Source organism: Euprymna scolopes, chromosome 18 (genome assembly GCF_053919585.1).
Source record: "Euprymna scolopes isolate OS-2025 chromosome 18, ASM5391958v1, whole genome shotgun sequence".
Lineage (NCBI taxonomy): Eukaryota > Metazoa > Mollusca > Cephalopoda > Sepiida > Sepiolidae > Euprymna > Euprymna scolopes.
In genome coordinates, this window is record NC_136499.1 from 94,975,492 (window position 1) to 94,995,584 (window position 20,093).

The window sequence follows — 20,093 nt, forward strand, 5'->3', positions numbered from 1 at the left end:
ATGGATACCCATTAAGCGTGCTTAATATGTTTATAATATGTTTAAAATCGAGTTTTTTTTAAGGAAATTAGATAAGGCATAAAACCACTTGATGTAAGGAGTTCAAATATATTACTTCATGGTTAAACAACCGCCAAGAATAAGTCTTATAGAGATAAATTTCGATGAAGAATACATATATTCTTCCATCCTTTCGTTAGAAACATCGCACATTGAATACGAAAATTAAAGGACAAAATAAGGAAGTTACAACGTTGCCAAATATAAATTTACGTTTTTGATGAGCTATAGGTTCTTGTTAATATATATATATACATATATAAGATATATATATATATATATATATATATATATATATATAGTACAAGATCTTTTTGCAATTATATATATATATATATATATATATATATATATATATATATATAAGTCGCCTCTTTCTTTTTATGGGACTTATCTACTTATTTTTATTATTATTAAATATTATTTACGTGCATAAAAGGTATACCTATCGACATGCATGTTTCTAGCTTTAAGCCGTCATCGCTTTAATGCACGATTTTTTCTCGCTTAAACGTGTATAACATATATTGCTGGTGTGTCGTTTCTTAGTGTGATTTTGCCTGATTGGCGAAACTTCGCGGGCAAAAAGTTCGTTCGTACCTCGAAAGTAATAACCAAACGGATGAAGACAAAAGGTGGTTTAACTGCTTTATTGTTGTGACAAACAACTCACCAGTGGGGCTAGGGTTTGAAACGGAGATGTTGATAATATGTGCTTTATCACATCTTACATAAACATCTTTAAAACCCCAAATTCACACGTGTCTTCTTCCAAACTATCTGGCGACGCTTTTCCTTTACTTTTTCTCTTTTTCTTACCCCATCTTTATTTCTCTCTCTCTCTCTCTCTCTCTCTCTCTCTCTCTCTCTCTCTCTCTCTCTCTCTCTCTCTCTGTTTCCGACATGTGACATCACATCCGTGTTCAGCATGCATGAAGTAGAGCTAACATGCGATTATACATAACTGGCCCCAACTGAATTATATCTTTTATTATGCTCAACAAACAAAATTATTCTCATCCACTATTCAACAATATGTCAGTAAAGCTATATATTGACTCTCCAGTTACAGAGACCGCATTTTTTGTCATCGAATTGAACGGCAATGAAGTTGTTTTGTGTGAAAAATAGTTTTAGGTGAAATAGTTGATCGGGTTGTAACGAATCATGTTGAATCTCTGCTTTTATTTTTGTGATAACATGCGGAGGTACACCAGGAGATCTCATGCGGTCGTCTAAACTTTGAAAAGTTAACGATTCTACATTAACATTTACGACGATTTATTTAACTTATCGTAAATCATTAACAAAAGTTTAAAATTAATACATACGTCCATGTTTTTCCCTAATTACTTGCGTCCACATGAGTGAACAGTTACACACTGCTGCCTGTAATCTCTGGCCCACAGAAGAAGTGTTGTGGGCATGTCTCTGCTCTGTCGTTATTCTCTATCTTTTGTCTCCTTGGCAAACTTCCACAAAAACACTCGTATAGCAACAAACACAATCAACGATTTCTCCATTCTCTGTGCCTTAATCTAAACGAAAATTTCACGAACAAAGTTTCTTTCCTAGAACTGCCCGCCTGCGGAATTCTGTTCCGCTGTCCTGCTTTCTAGCTATCTATAACATGGTTTCTTCAAGTCCAGTGTAAACAATTTCTTGTTAAGTCGTCCCCTTAAATTATATAACTCTACCACATTTCCGCAACTAACGATTACTACTCTGTTGTCTTGGTAATCATCGCACACTAGTTAACCCTTATCCTTAAATGGCATTTAAGCTTTCATAAGTGGTGACTCCTTTGTGAAAAACAATGTTGTTTTATATGTGTAAAACATTCAGTCCCTTATATACATGACACTGGATTAGGACAAAACTTGAAATTCCATGCTTTGTAATCAATATAAACAGGGTTGTCGGAATTAGCACTAGTTAATAAAACTTCGACATTCAATAATATTTAAATTAGTAATTACGCCCTGTTTACGTTACTTGCCGTGCAGCATTACTTTAATGATAAAACATTTAAATGTTGCATTAAGGTTGTCGTGTATTTTAATTATATTATGCTTGCATTTCGTTAATGACAACATTATTTAATCGCATTTTAAATAATCTTTAAACAAAATAATCACAGGTTTGTTGATTACATGAAGTGCAGTCTAATGAAAACGGTCGTAAAATCGTTAAGAATTGAGCGAATTCATTAATGTCTCAGAAATATGATAATTGCCAAAAAAAAAAAATTAAAGTAAGGCAGTTTCAAAATGTCTCGTAGAATTCAAAGAAAGAGAAAATAAATCATCCTCATATCGTATGAATCAAGAGATTCTATTGTTGGCATTGGTTTCCCCGATATTTTTCTAGTCAGAATTCGTTCTGTAAAGACATCGACGATTACAGAAGGGATCACGTGAAAATTGCCAACATCCTTAGTGAAAGTGATTTGTTTTGTGAATCGAACTTGGAACACCCAGGTTGACAGTTGCTGTCGTTAACCACTAGATCCTCGTCACATCCCACAAAATCTATGATTAAGGCGAAATCTCGCTCAAAAGAGAACATTTTAATGTCATCAATATCTAAGTATAAAAACTAATATACAGCAAAATCCACAAATTGTATTGGTCCATTACACCAGGTCCATAGTACAATGATAAACTTAAACGTTAATGGCTACCATTACACTTGACATAACACGGAAGAAGATAATGGCATTTATGTACTGTTTACATCGCCACGACGACTATGACGATTCCTGGAGAATTCATATTATTATTAATACGGAGCTGAGACATTTATGCAACACTGAGTGCATCACGATGATGATGATGATGATGATGATGATGATGATGATGATGATGATGATGATGATGATGATGATGATTCCTTAACGTCAGGGGGGAGAGTCATTACTTAATGATGATAGCGGAGGGGGGGCACATAATACTTTGAGGGAGTTGTACAAAGTTCGTTTACAAGATGATAGGCAAAACACTTTTTCCTTTGGGTGGAATAACGACAGACGAAGACAACAGTTTACAGATATAGACGATTCTTTATTCACACCACCTGGTGATGATAGCGATCAGGATTTCCAGACTTTACGACCATATGGTCCCCTCTTTCCCCCTTCGCATACCAGGGGCATTAGCTCTCACCAAGTCGCACTCCGGGTCTCGTCTGCTGTCTCTCTACTCTCTTCGAAGCCTATCTCAATACATTGGGAATCTTTCTTGATGACGTCAAAGCGTGTCTCACCACGTGGAATTCATTCACGTGGATTTCACTTATGTATGTCCAAACACGTTTTTGGCAAACAAAGAAATTCCTCAATTGAATTGTATCATTTAACCTACTTTTAATAATTATTTCTAAACTGCATTGTTCATATCTAACTCTGATATAAATAATATTTAGTTATTTCCAAGAATAATTGTTCTACATTTCTAGGATTTCAACATGTATTTTTTTAAACTTTTCTTACTGGGTTCGATTCTAACTTTTTCCAAATATTATTTTCAAACTTGTCTTCTTTGCTCTTTTACTTACTGGGGTATGCCCCCTTTTACATAACACACTGCCATGAGTGCAGGTATGTTACAGTTATTCACAATTGTTTACGTCATATCCAGGCGTTACTTAAACGCAAGTATACACATTTAGAGTGTATCATTAAAAGCTGAATTAATCAAGACTGTTGGTTATTAATGAATCAATAGTGATGGGCAAGTCACTCATAGAATGTTGATTCTTTGTATGAAACATGGTTGCATTATAGTAAGAAGTATACATTTTATTAACAGTTCTATTTTTGTTAGCCATTTTTAATCACCTCATACAGTTCTCTAAGATTAAATGGCCTGTTTTTTGCATTAGTTAATAGATAATATTTGTTTAATAAATTTTCTTTCATGGATTCTAATAAGGGCATCTCGCTTGTAATAAGAAAGTATGAAATACTAGACAGGGACGCCCGGCTTTGCCTAGGTGTAAAATACGCTTAAATATGATATTTTAATTTGTCCAGATTTCATATATATGCAATTATAGAGTCGTTATTTCCAAAGTAAAAAAAGTACTTAGGTGCTATCAGCTAGAATCGAAACCGACACTGTAGTATCCAAAGCTGGTGACACGCATATGAACTGATAAAAAATTAACGAGGACGAATGTACAAAATGTTTAACGATATTTTTAATTTGACCAATTTTTGACCTCTTAAAAACGATCTTAACCGATTAAAGGCTCATAAAAGAACGGCCTGTAAAAAAATCTAATCGTTTGAGATATCTAGCGCCGCTTTGCGACTTTTAGTTTCGGATAAGATAGAGTTTGTAAATATGGAGAGAGACAATCAGACAAACCGACAGACAAACAGGCATATAGGCGTTAATATATAAGATTTCAAAAGTAAAAGATATAAGATAAAAAAAATACGCAGTGGATTTGAATTTTTTTGCTCTTGGGCAACGTCCGATTTTCTGGCTCGTTCATGAATAACTTCATGAATAAATTACGCAAACAATATTGACTTCTTGAAATTAACTTTCTGCTGAAATCAGGCAAAGAGGTTTACTGTGCGATGACTTGAATACTAGAAAACCTATTTTACCTATATCGGCTCCCAAACAAATGAAAATACGTATTCATTCTAAGTCAAGACCGTTTCGTTTTTCATACAATTTGTAATTGCAGGATTACAGATATAAAAAGCATGATCCTTTTCTTATGATGATAAAAGCCAAAAGAAAATAACTAGATTGAGAATAGTTCCCATCTTTCCGTAATTTTCATAAAAAATGTTTTCGTATGTGCGAGGAGGTGGGAATCTGTGAAGCGTGATATTAGTTTCCCTTGAAATGTTCATCGGCTAAATTAAAGAAAGACTAAAACTCTAAGAGCAATATTTAGTAAGTTTTTGTTTGTTTTTTGGTTTGTTTGTTTTTTTTTGTAAAATGCAGAAAGCGTATTTAATATGTTCTTCTTGGTGGGTTGTTTATCAGTTTCGTATAAATGTTTCTTTCGGAGTTAATTACATTTTATTATCGTATCATTGGATTTATACGTCTAATATTTTATTTCTTTATGTTTTACAGGAATGTCTCAAACATAAAGGTAAGTATCTTACTACATTTACGCACTCACATATTATGATATATAATTGCAAAAAGATCTTTTACTATATATATATATATATATATATATATATATATATCTTATATATATGTATATATATATATATATATATATATATATATATATATATATATATATAGTACAAGATATTTTTGCAATTCAAAGACTCGCATATTTTTACTTATATAACATTCGTTTATTTTTATAAAACTTTCGTTTATTTCCCGTGTACATATATATACATGTATATACATGTATATATATATGTATATATACATATATATATATACGTATATATACACACATATATGACAATGTGTGTTTTGTTATTTTCTGTAACAACAATTAATACCAACGCCAAAGAACACTATGGAAACCATAGACAGAATGTCGTTAAGTCGTGTTTCACCCCCCATTGTGTTCATCAGTAGGATGCATTTGTACTGCTTTTAAAAAAGAACCCTAAATCATGCTGCTACCCGAGTTTAGAATATCCATGTCTATGCCTGTTATATTGCACGCGAGATGTGGTGATAATTCACGTTGTGAAGAAAACATAATATGATATCTCATAGTTCATTAAACATACGTAATAAATGATAAGAAATCTGTACGGCCCGCATAAAAAGACCTCCTTTAATGTCTGGAATAAATTGATTAATGTCAGTTATATATGTTTATAAATAGCGATGATGCAGTGAAAAGGCAGTAACCTGTTAACTTACGTGCAAATTATTATCCATTATTATTGATAAATTACGGTAATCCATATATTTATTAACACACCTCTTTCTTTCTATTTATACATAGATTTAAATATATTTATGCATCTGTTTATAAATCTATACACATTTAAAAAGTAGAAACACCGCAAGCGTTTCAAATTGTTATATTTATGTTACATAATATTAGCAGCATTTGCGTGTTTCTGATATAATGATACCTCGTCAGGTTGCTATTGACAGCAGAATTTAATGAATATCTTTATGAGGAAAAGTCATTAATTTTTAAGTATTAATTTCTTATTATTGACTCTTCATTCTGTTGTGTGTGTGTGTGTGTGTTTATATTTTGGCACGTTTATTTCCTTTTGTTTGTGTGAATGTCTTTGTGTATTTGCACTATTTGCAATCTGTGTTTATAGATGTCTCTATGCGTATCTATTGTGTGTATTTTACTTTCTTGTTCGGTATGTATTGATGTGTGTAAACGCTTTTTATCATGTGTATGACACATGTCGAAGAATATAGGTGTCGAAGAATATAGGTGTGTTTTTGCTGATAGATCGTATGTGTATGTTTCGTGCTCAGTCCAAGTATATTTTTGAACTTTGTGTGCGTTTGTGTGTCTGGTTTCATTTACTAACAGTTGTGGATATAATTGTTTTCTCTGTAAATATGGCGTGGTAATGAAATAGTAGTTCTGAGCATCCGATTTTGTAAGTAATATATGTGGTATTATAATAATAATTGTTAATTTTTAGTTAGTATCTGAACATGTACTTGTTATCCATAGATATTTGTATTACCTTTTTATAAAATCTCTCTCTCTCTCTCTCACTCTCTCTCTCTCTCTCTCTCTCTCTCTCTCTCTCTCTCTCTCTCTCTCTCTCTCTCTCTCTCTCTGTATATATATATATATATAATATTTTGATTGCAAATATACCCCTCTGTACCAAATTACCCTGTGTTTGCGATAACAGATTGCACGTAAAAATGTATTCTATCTAAACTATTATCCACCATCTTATATAACTTTAGAACGCCTTTTTATACACATTTATTCATTATAATAAAATTATACATTACATCCTAGTAGAAACATCATCACGATCTCTAATATCTTAAAAGGAAGTAGTTCTTTCCCCACTCAAAATCTTAAGTCCTCTCACAACATCAAGTAAAATCCGGAAGATATATACACATTATAACTATATTATCCTGACACCCTTCTTGACTGGGTCATACACTCATAAGCATGCAATTACCTTTCAACTTTCTGATTCAAAAAATAATTTGTCCATATTAAGATTTCAGCTATTCTCATTGGATGAGAACATAATGATCCAATTTTCTAAGAATTAACACCTTCATACAAAAAAGCGAACACGTTAGACCTTTGCAAATATTGCCGCTCTCTCCACGAAACAATAGTTTTATGAATATCAAACCAAATACAATATTATTAAACGCTCATAATCGTAATGTTATGTACTTATACCCTCACATTTATGCGCAATTACCCCGTAAAAAAACAATCCGTGAATCAAAATGCATACAATTTACAGATATCATTGTTTTTTTTTCTTTTTTAGCTTACCATTATACTGAGGAAACCGTCAACGTCTTTTCTTTTTTGTTGTTGTTTTTATGGTCTCGCTTTGTTTTAAAACGGGCCGTTTCTTTTTTCATACGTGTTTTCTTTATTTACACTTTATTGATACATATGCACACATGAACATCTCACATATATCCGCCACACAAAAAACAACAAAAAAACTTGAAACAGAACATCTTTATTTACGGTTACCATCGTTTACTTTGCGTGTCCAGTATTAGCAGCTTAGAATTCAGTTGATGACCTAATATCGTATGCATGTGTTTTATTATAGACAAATTAGAGGCACACTTTCCTTTAACATGACGCTTCTCCTTTTTGCCTAACATTTGCGCCTCGAGATCCTGACAGCGATTATCAAGGTAAAATATGGAGCAAATATTCTGAAAACCAGCCTCTATTCTCGACTTACAGGATGGGGGTGTCTATTTCAAGATCTGTTCTTAATATGGGAATGTTTCGGTTTACAGAGGAGGTTGGGGGTGTCCGTTCCGGAAGCCGTTCTTAACATAAGGAGGTTAGGGGTTAGGCAACAACAACAATAACAACAACCGTACTTTATTGTTCTTACGAGGGGGGGGGCTATTTTATTATAAATCTTTACCTTAGGTCCTCCTACGCGGTTTCCTTTAAAATTACGACGTTTATAAGTTTTTCACTATGCTGATTCAGATAATCTCATTTATAATTGTCGGATACAAATAGCTTTGGACAAATCTAATTATACCTGACGATACTGTCATCCCCAAATGTCTTTGTTGGTTAATAGTATTTGCGCATGGGAGTCCTGAGAGCGATAATCAAGGTTAAATTTGTGGCAAATATTTGGACAGTCACCCCATTACCAAAATGGGGAGTCTATTCCGAAAGCCGTTCTTTACATGGGAATGTTGTCGGTGACTATTCCGAAAGCCGTTCTTATCATGTGGAGGTTTGGGTGTCTATTCCGAAAACAGTGTTTAGGATGAGAAGTGAAAATTGTGTGAAAACATTTCTCAACTTATATACTCAACGGATTTTTAATCTACAAACTGGAAATTTGGTATATAGCATATTCAGACATGTGGAAATTTGGTACCCGGGAGTCGTCGGATTTTTATCTGTTTCTTAACTGTTCAACGAATGCGCATGCGTGAATGGTTCACATGACAGATTAATTATGTTCAAAATAAGTAGGTCTCAAAACCCTTTTTAAAGAACATGTCAAGTCGCCCTAATGGGCATCTTACTTTACCTATGGTTTTAAGGTTTTGGTTTGATCTCAGCCCGATAATTTTTGTTTTACTCAAAAGAAGTGAAGTGTTAAGAAAACAAATTATACTCGCATGTATATGTTTCAGTTTTTGTATGAATTAAAATACAATATTTATGCGTATATTACGACCGGGCGACCTGCTAGTGTATCTATAAAAGTGAGAACGTTTGTGAGGACACTTTTCAACTTTACTCAACAACTTTTTTCTAATATTTTGAAATTTTGCATATAGGGTATTCTGACATGTGGAAATCATTTTCATTTTTTCATCTGGAAAAAAAGCGGCCAAGAGGTTAAAATTGAAAAATACAGCTAATGGGGATGTCATCGGATATTTTATCTGTTTGTCAATTGTTTCACAGGGTTTGAAAACACTATTTAAAGGCCGTGGCAATATTGTCTAATGGTTATCGTATTTGACTGACTGTCTTTAGGTTTTGGTTTCGATCTGCTAAATTTCTTCTCAGATACACATTAAACAACGCCTCACGTAACTGTATTTAACTTATTAACGTAATGTTGTTACACTTTGGCTGTGATCTAGTGTAGTGTCTGTGTTTACTGTGGCAGAAAGAGCCATGGCTCAAAGCATTATTATTATTATTATTATTATTATTATTATTATTATTATTATTATTATTATTATTAATTTATTTCAGTGACGGCGGGTCGCTGGATCAATTATTATGATAAATGTTTGCATATAATTCAGGTATGTATTGTGTTATTTACACCTGTTCAAAAGAACATTTAATCAACTTTACGGAACAAATGAAATGCTCGCTGACATGGCGTAAGGGGTAGACGGATGCAATGGCAGTTGTGTCCATTATTTTGAAAATAACTTAGGATAAGTAGAAGGTGAAAGTAAAAAATACCGCCAATACGTAATAGCTAAGTAAGTAAAGATTGCTCTATCAGGAAATTAAAAAAAATATTAAACGAAGCGTGGAAGACGAAAAATATTAACACCCAAGGGAAGAAAGAGTCATTAATTTACTCGACGAGATATTTTCGGCGTGGGCAGGCGAAAGAGGTCTTCGTGAATTATGGCACGAATAGACGATGGTGTCTTTGGTCGAAAGAGGAGTAACATTCAGCAAGGAAAAATGGCATAAGATCAGGCGATTACAAATGATTGAGATTGATTTTTTTTAAGAAATAGAAATTAACTTTTGTTACCCTGTTGGGGTGTGGGAAGATATGCGATGAGATCGGGGAGAGATTCCGGTCTGAATAAAACTAGGAGAATCAGTTGGTATATGGCTGAAAAAAAAGGGGAAAAAAGAGATTTTATTTTTTTATGAAAGGAGCCTGACCTTTTCATTAGCCAGTAAAATAGAAATCTAAAGATTGCACTAATGAAATAAAAAATAAATAAATAAATAAATAAATAACAAAACAGAATAGGGTGTATATGAGAAACGCAGGTCCTACATTTTTGAAAATGAGGGTGTTAGAAGTACAATGTTGTGATTCTTTGGCTTTGATCATAGCGTAGTATCTGTGTTAACTGTAATAAGCAGGGGCAAGGGTCAAAACATTATTATTATTATTATTATTATTATTATTATTATTATTTTTATTTTTATTATTATTAATTGATTGATTTAAGTTACGGCGGAGCGCTGGATCGATTATTATGATTAGAAAAATAAATATTTCCCAATTTGGAACAAGTGTTTGACAATTAAATATTAAACAACTACAAAAAATGTGATTGTAGAAAATACAGGAAAACATAATTTTTGGTTTGGATAAACAAATAATCGGATTTATGTTACGTCATCGGTTGGGGTCTTAGAAACGTGATGAGATGTAGATTTGGGGAGATTCTAATCAGTCGTTAACTGGTCATCAGAGAGAACGGACCACTCAAGGGGGGGGGTCTCTTTATGACGCAGGGAACGGCGTTTTCTCGGGCAGCCAAAATGTGAAGACGTTGCAATCTCTGAAGATGCCGGCCGGAATCATAAAAATAAATGTTCGTCCATAATTCAGGTATGTGTTGTGTTATTTACAGGTGTTAAAAAGAACTGTTTGTCTACAACTTGTTTGATACATCAATCGTTTCCATTTAGAACGGTTGCATAAATGTTAAAATATACACACTAGACGATCAACTAAATGATACGACGTATAAACATACATGCATATACACGTACATGAATATACAGGTAAAATATAAACTCTACTGCTCAACATATACATCGTTATGGAATATATGAATATACACACACAACGTAACATTTCACAATTTCAAAGAAATTTCACATCAACCTGATATTTAATTATTGCTATATCATTGTGAAATTAGTACAGATTGAACGATATTGTTATAAAACTATAACTATTTTTGTGACACCCATGTTGTTTTTAACTCTGTAAAAATTTTATGGTGTAACCTATTTATTTATCATTTCTATGTTTTTTACTATTGTAAATATTTCCGAATTGTTTTTAGTGACGTATAATTAGTTCGTTCCTCTTGTCGTGGTCGGTGTCGTAATATTTTAAAATTTGGTGACTTTAATGCTCACCACAAAATTTGGTGACTTTAATGTTCACCACAAAAACTGGCTTGGATTCTCTACTCACACAGATGCAGCGGGCAGCTCAACACATAGTTTCGCTATATCTCACTCCCTATCACAAATGGTTACGTTTCCAACCCGTTTCCCTGACCAGCAAGAACAACACGCAGCACTTCTAGATCTGTTTCTGACAACAGTTCCCGAGGATTGTATAAAAATGGTGGCAGCCCACTCGGGAACGCTAACCATGCAGTGATAATGGTAGAAATCGCCCTAAATTCTAGACCCAAAACTGAAGAGCCAGTGCTCAAAACAACGAGATATTATAAAAAGGGCTGACTGGGAAGCCACCAGAGATCTTATCAGAGATGCCCCATGGGGAAATATTTTTTCTCTTCCTGCTGAACAGTGCGCAAATGAGACCACTGAATGGTTCAAAACAGCAATTGAAGCATATGTTCCCATGCAGAAATTTCATAGCACGCCCTACTCTCCCCAATGGTTTACTTCGACTTGCGTTACTGCCATTGCTCAAAGGCAGCATGCATACCGCAGATTTAACCGACATATGTCCAGTTCAAACAGACAGAAGTATATAGAAGCTAGAAGTAACGTTAAGAAAGAAATAGCGACAGCTAAGAGAGAATTTACGGAAACCACTAAAAAACGCATCAAAGCACAAAAATTAGGAAATCGTGACTTCTGGAAAATAATGGGCAATCAACAATTCCCCCACTAACCAACAATCACGAGGTTGTTTGCTCAGCAACCGACACGGCTAATGTGCTTGCCACTAGGTTTGCCTCGAACTTCACACTGGACCTTTCCAACCACCCACTGCTTGATTTTCCTTTGCGGACAGACGCCACGCTAGACGATCTAAAAATCACTCCTGCTCAGGTACACGCTATTATAAAAAACCTTGACACTTCAAAAGCATGTGGACCTGATATCATCCCAGCTGTGCTATTAAAAAAGTGCTCAGCCGAAGTAGCTCCAGTTCTCTCCAAACTCTACAACAAATGCCTTAATGAATCATGCTTTCCGGGCTGTTGGAAAACTGCTTCTGTGGTACCAGTATTCAAGAATTCTGGCGAAAGAACTGACCCATCAAATTATCGCCACATTAGCCTCCTCCCACTTTTCGCCAAAATATTTGAGACCATAATTTACCATGCTCTAGTCTGGCACCTTACAGATGCTAAACTTCTGACTGACAAACAATATGGATGTAGACAAGCCCGTTCCACAGCAGACATCCTCATTGTAATCTCTGAACGTATATACCATTTACTGGACAAAGCGGGGGAGGGCTGATCAGTACATCTAGATATATCTAAGGCTTTTGACAGGGTATGGCATGAGGGTCTCCTCAGGAAAATTAAATCATACGGTATCACTGGTAGAATACTTAACATAATTAAATCCTTCTTAGATAAGAGAAAAATACAGGTTGTCCTCGACGGTCATACATCTAAACAGTGTGATATAAATGTGGGAATGCCTCAGGGGTCTATCATTGGGCCTTTATTGTTCCTCATATTTATTAATGACCTCCCCAACAAAACTGCCTCTGAGATGGGTATATATGCTGATGACACCACACTCTATAACAGGCAAGACAGGAAAACAAATGAACACATAACTAAAGAAATGGCAAAAACACTAGAGGATGACCTCCAATCTGTAGTGGAATGGGGACATAAATGGATGGTCACATTTAATGCTGCCAAGACTAAACTGGTTTCCTTCAATAATTACTAGAAATCTTCTCTGCCACCAATAGCAATGGCCAGTGACTTCCTGTCTGAGAGTACATCTTTCAAACTGCTTAGCCTAACGTTCACAAGAAACATGAATTGGAACAATTATATTGAAAACATTGGCAGGACTGCTGCAAAAAAAGTAATCTCTCTCTCTCTCTCTCTCTCTCTCTCTCTCTCTCTACCGTGCTAGAAAACTACTGACACCTGAAAGTACCCTGTACCTCTATAAGGCCATCATTCGCCCATGTATGGAGTATTGTTGTCACATTTGGGATGGTGCATCTGCTGCTTGTCTCTCGCTCCTAGACAAGGTTAAAAAAAGAGTCGCCAATCTGATAGACCCTGAACTGGCATCTAAGCTTCAGCCTCTGTCCCATCGACGAAACGTTGCATCTCTCTGCCTGTTCTACAAGTATTTTAATGGTGAATGCTCTGACGAACTGCAGAAACTTGTGCCCCCACGATATAGACACCCTCGACAAACCCGACAGGCAGCTAAATCCCATCCCCACACTGTAGAGATCCCTAGATGTAAAAGATCTTTCTACTCCAGTAGTTTCTTCCTCAGAACCGCTAGACTCTGGAATTCCATTCCAGGTCCCTGCTTCCCTAACTGTACTGACATGCAGAAGTTCAAGTGTAATGTGAACCGACATCTTGCTGCCCAAATCCCAACATAGTGCCCCAGTAGTTGCTGCCCCTGATAGTAGCCCCCTACACCAAAGTGGCAATGTGCCTTGTTTGTGGTGAAAATGTAAAAAAAAAAAAATCACATAAGATTTCTTCTGAATTTACAGAGCGTATATTAGTAATTAAATAAATACAGGTATATAAAATATATTTTATATGCTATTCTAGCGGAATCCGTGTACCGATGTTGGCTTGGAAAATTTTAGAAATCCACGAAACTCTTGCTGACACCCTAAACACCTCATTGTAAGTTTTAATTGTTATTTTTATAATTCCTTACATATAAATGTTTAAGCTGTAAATGCAAAAACATATTTGGTTTTTTTCGTTTATGGACTTGGCGATATTTCTGAAAAATTACACTAAATGTGATTTAAAAAACAAATCTAATCTGTAAATATGAAAATTAATAGCTGTATTGTATATGTTTTCAGCGTCTTAAATTATATTTTAAAAAAATATGGAAATGTAATATCAAATACTGAATATATACAGACCACAGTATTATTACTGAACGTGTAAATGTTTGGCTTCTGAAATGAAATAAGAACATTTTTTGTGTCTTTTAATAAAATTCCAAAATCATCCATATTATACCCGTAATTATATTATTAAATCGTTATATTTTTGTAATTCACATTTCAAAGCATAACTTTATTTATTTTTCTGGCTTATTTTAGCACTATTAAGATACTGATTAAGCATCCAAATTTGTACTGACTCGCGTCATCCAAGTGTCAACTTTAAGGATTTGCAAAATTGTTTCAGGGTGACAATAATTTTGTTGCAGTTTTTAACTTTTAAATTCAGATGAACACATCTCAGCTCAAACAAAAGTGTATTGATCGAAATAAGCACTATCAGAATTAGCACACTTTTGAGAACGCAAAACAAGTCTTGCGTTCTGGTGGTGATGAAGTTGCTGAAGGCGTTTATGATATCGCTTAGGTTTTTGAAGCATTTGTAAAGTAGTAGTCGGCAAGTAAGAAGGCTGGAAGGTATGGTGAATGAGGCAGTGTTTCGTATCGTAGCCCAATTCGTTTAACTTCTGCAGGTTTGGTTTAGCAGCGCGCGGCCGGGCATTGTCGGAGAGGAGAATTGGGCCTGTTGTGTTGACTGATGTTGGGCGTTGCGAACGAAGTTTCTGATGCATTTAATCAATTTGTTGACAGCACTTCACCATAATAGTTTCGCCTACACTCAGAAAACTGTAATGGATAAGACTAATCGCAGACCACCAATCAGTAAGTATGACCTTCTTTGGTACAACACTGATTTTGGGAAGTGTCGTGGAGCTTCGTCGGCGTCTAACCACTAAGCTGGGCGTCGCCGGTTGTTGTAAAGAACACACTTTTTACCACAAGTCACAGCTCGGTCAAGAAATGGGTCGTTTTTGTTGCGTAAACGTAGGGAAAATGACACTTCATAACGGGGTTTCTTTTGGTTGTCGTTCAATTTGCGAGGCACGCGTTTCTCAAGTTTTGTTTCTTTCCAATCTCTTTTTAGTGGTTGGTAATCGTCGTATACGTTACGTCTAATTCGGATGCAAGTTCTCGAACAGTTGTGCATGGATTAGTTTTGGCTAAGGCTTTTAATTTGTCATTGTCAACATCCAATGGCCAACCACTACGCTCATCATTTTCAAGACTCTCGCCGCCGTTACGACATTACTTAAACCACCATTGCGCTGTGCGTTTAGTAATGGTTCCTTGCTCAAATACTTCGTTGATATCGCTAGCTGTTTCAGCAGCTTTTCGGCCTAGCTTGAACTGAAATAAGAAAATTGTACGAAATTGCTTTTTCCCCATCTTGTATTCAACGATCTGAACAGAAGAGTAATTGAGGTGATTAGATAAAGCGGAGAATGTTCTTTAAAATGATATATAATATAAATGTATTATAACGAAAACTTATTTGAAAATACATCATTTGTAAATAAAAGGTATAACTTCTGCAAGAAATTTCAGATCAACCTAATATTTAATTATTGCTATATCATTGTTAAATTAGTACAGATTGAACGATATTGTTATAAAACTATAACTATTTTTGTGACACCCATGTTGTTTTTTCACTCTGTAAAAATTTTATGGTGTAATTTATTTGCCAAGCATTCAATCTTTAAATACATCAGAATTTGCAAGCAACTTTAAAGTTAAAATGGCTTTTTATTAGTTCGATCAAATATTTTAAAATCCCCTTGAAATCTTCAACAATCACAAAGTAATTAATTATTTCTTTCATCTATTTACAAAAAATTAAAATGTTTGACTTGGATAAAGAGCCAAATGTAGAAACCTGGCGGATTTTAGGTACTAATATGTTTTAAAAAGACGTATCTTAAAAGTGTTTTTTTGTGTTTAAGACATTTTTTATTTCAATTTTAAGCCGTTATATGGGTATTGAAGGGTAATGTGAGCCCTGATAAGAGGGGGAGACTAAAAGCAGGAGTCAACAAATCACATCTGTTTTGTGGAAGAAGAGTACTACCTTTCTACGCCTGCCGACACTGACGAAACCAGACGCAAGACATGACGGTCCCGGCCAATCCTATAATAGGGCATGGGCAATGGGCACATGTGACCACAGGTCGGCCACTCGGTAAATGTAAATGATATCTCTCTCCAATACATTTTTTCTAAAACTCTCTCTAATACGTATGCATTTGATTTATGCCTTACATTGCCCCGGTGTTTGGAGGTGTGTATGTAGGAGAGGGTGAAACACGATATTGAAAAAAAAATTGAAAAAAACAAAACAAAGCAAAACAGCGAACAAACGTAAAAACAAAAGGGAAAAACGGTGTAGGAGACGAAAAAATGTTTAGGTAGGAAAATAGGGTCGAACCCGAAACATCGAGGCTAAGGCAAAAAAAAAAAGCCAGACACGTTACCTCTACGCCAAAGAGACATACAATTGAGAACGAATAAAATTAAACTTTTAAAAACACTTGCAGGTAGTTTAAACTAAAGTCAATGTTTTCTAGGTCAAACATGACGTCATTGTTGTTGTAGCAGAAGGAGGAACGATTTCTTCGGCACTCCTCCTTGTAGAAAAGGATCCAGTTTAGGGTGAAGGAATTAATGTTTTTGGCCAATTGTTCGATATTTGTCGTCGAAGATGTGGGGTTTTAAAATGATACCAATCTCCTGAAATCCGTCGCCTATGTAAAAAGTTTTTGGCGGACATACAAACATACATACATACACACATTTTCGCTTTAATATATATATATAGATGGCTCCGTTTAATTAATCGTTTAAAACGAGGCCATCCTCCGCGTGATTCTCGATCAACAAGCGAGGAATGGATCCAACTGCGCCAGCATTGACGAAACCTGCGTTAAAACAAAAATGCATAGGTATATCCTGTGATACCCTCGCAGCAGGAATAGTATACAATAAATAGACTGGTTTACGGAGCTGCTTTGATGTATCCAACTAGTTAATGAAAATAGAAGAAAATATATAAGTTGAAGGGATTAGATAGAAAGGTTGATTAGTAATTTTCCTAAGAATGATAATATTGATCCAAATTACCGTGAAAAGCCCGGTGTACGACGTGCCTTTGTTTCTTTTTGTTTTGTTTTTTGTTTGTTTTTTTTTGTTTTGTTTTTTGTATTTATTTTTTTGTTGTTGTTTTGTTTTCGCTTTTTTTTGGGGGGGGGGATTTTACATTTGATCGGTGATGGAGGGATCTTAAGACAAGGACCCGTGTTCAGAAATAACACAAACGATTATTTGTCAGTGATTGATGTAACGAGCTCAAATTGCAACTAATCCTTTTATGGGGGTTAATAAACAATGTATTTTTATGAGATCTGGATTTGTTCTTTGTTTTTATATAGGCATGAAAATCTGATAAGAAGACCTTTGATGAAAATATCAATTGAAAGGAAGAGTCAAACCCTGAAAAGTATACTCTTACTTATATAATGCTACACCGATAAAAAGACGGTAGCGTCTAACATGATCGATTCACAACAGGATAAAATTCTTTATCGAGATTTTGTATCGATTAGCTTATCTTCTATGATATATATATATATATATATATATATATATATATATATATATATATATATAGGAGATGTCGGACTGATAAAGCCAGGTTATTGGCGAAAAGTCGGAATTTAATAACATAAAAAAGTAAATAAAGATGAATTTTTCATTTCACAACATATTAAGGTTTTCAAATTTTCTTTTTTTAATTCATTAAAAAAACTGTTTTCTAAAATGTGTGACTTTACATTGCCTATATATATATATATATATATATATATATATATATATATATATAGCGACTATATTTTTAGAGAAATATTAAGGGTTATATCCTGTCAGTCAAACCAGTTAAATAATTACAGATAATTACTGCCAATCACACCAGTCAAAAGGTAACCCTTGACTTCACGGTTATCTGAAATTAACACAAGAACTAAGAGTAATTAGGTATTTATAAATTCCAAATGACCGCTCTGAGAAGGAGACATGGTAGTAGGGTTCTACCTTGGAGAATAGGGTTCTAGGTTTATTCGTCTTTTTTTCTTTAGATTTGTCAGGTTGAGGTTTTGGGATTTGTGGAGCAGGTCGATAGACTCGGTTGGAGCAAGACAGAGAGGGAAAGTAAGAGAGAAAAAGACAAGAAATTTTTTTGTAGCACATGATAGGGTAAAGCCGTAACAATTACCCACTAGTATGGCATCGAGAGACCCTACCATAAACTACTGTATGGTCCAGAATCCATTCACCAAATAGGACTACAGCAGCCCTGGTACTTTACACCTGCTGATAGGACATCCTCCTTAGTGGTTAATCCAAGGTTCGAGTCCCTGACTATCAGGCGGATAATGTCAGCCCAGATGAAACGTTTACCTCCAGCGCTCTTACTAATGACATGACCACAAGGATAGACATAGAAATAGAATTTTTCCGACATCTCAGGCTACTGTTCACACAGTATAACCGACCTGGAAAGCAGTTTTTTCTTCACTCTTTGTCAGAAAAATCACTCATTGGAAATGAGGACTGAAGGACAAAAAAAAATGAGAAGGGAGTGTTACTGGAGCTGCCGATAACACATCCACATGCATAATCTACTCTCCATTAAAAAAATGGAAAAAGGTAAGAAGGACTTATTAATACATACTTAGTATAAGTCCGTTGCCTCATTCCCAGATTAGGGTAGTACTTGAAGATAGTCTCCCCTCCCATGTTAATGCATGGATACTTTTTTCCTTTATCTACCTCGAGCTAGAATGTTCGATGATTCCAGCTCCACCCCATAATAAATATGCTATAATGGAACTTTTATCAAATTGGAAAATCTTGTTATTTTAACTCTTTTTACAAACTGGTTAAGAAGTAATACCTTTAAGGTTACGTATAAAGTTTAGACTAGCTAGAAGTAATGCATACTTTAAAGAAAAAAAAAGCTGCGTGCTTCTGAGTTCAGATAATATGCAAATATAATTTGGGAAATGTTCAATTTCATGGGAGACTTTTTTTTTCTCGTTTTAAATATAAGAAAAAAGTATTGGTTAATAATAGTATGTTTGACAAAAACGATTTAGGAAAAATAAAGATAAATAAAAAGAAAACAAGACAAATATTCAGGATTAAAGTCAAAGCTGAAAACTGGGAAAAAATAAAACAAAAGTTTGCAATACACAGATGTTTGTGTTTTTAGATTAGTAGATTTCAAAAGTTACGGATAGAAAAGTTTCTTAGCTTTGGGTCCGAGGACTTTGACTTAGCTTTCTTGAGTTCATAGCGTAAAAGGAGAGGATGGTAGCCAGTCAGTCTAGTTTTATGCCGATATTTAAAGGGTATGTTGGGTGGCGGTGGTGGTGGTGGGGGATCTTGGTGAGTTTTGTATTTTTATTTATTTCTTTTAATTCAACACTGAATTATCTACCTCATGCCAGAATATTCAACGATTCCAGTTCCACCCCATAATAAATATGCTATAATGGAACTTTTATCAAATTGGAAAGTCTGGTTATTTTTAACTCGTTTAAACATCTGGTTAAGAAGTAATACCTTTAGGGTTAGGTATTAACTTTAGACTAGCTAGAAGTAATGCATACTTTAAAGAGAGAGAAAAAAAGCCGTGTGTTTTTTTATAAATACAGATTGGTGCACGTTTATATATATATATATATATATATATATATATATATATATATATATATATCCCATATACTTTAAAGCAAAACAAAAGGTTAACATTAAAACATTTTTCTTAGCTTGACGACATATTGTACGTGGTTTATATCAATATTTTTTAGTCGGCGGGAAAATAGTTACC

The 20,093-nt window shown here is 34.5% G+C and overlaps 1 protein-coding gene across 3 annotated transcripts in view; it reads left to right on the plus strand.

The window, feature by feature from the left end:
* LOC145297688 (metabotropic glycine receptor-like) overlaps positions 1-20,093 on the plus strand; it is a 1,009,734-nt gene that overhangs the window by 259,287 nt on the left and 730,354 nt on the right. For all 3 annotated transcript variants that reach the window (XR_013870309.1, XM_080143885.1, XM_080143886.1), the window contains exon 2: positions 5,163-5,181. The gene's annotated coding sequence lies outside the window, so the exon portion shown is untranslated. The remainder of the gene's footprint in view (positions 1-5,162; positions 5,182-20,093) is intronic.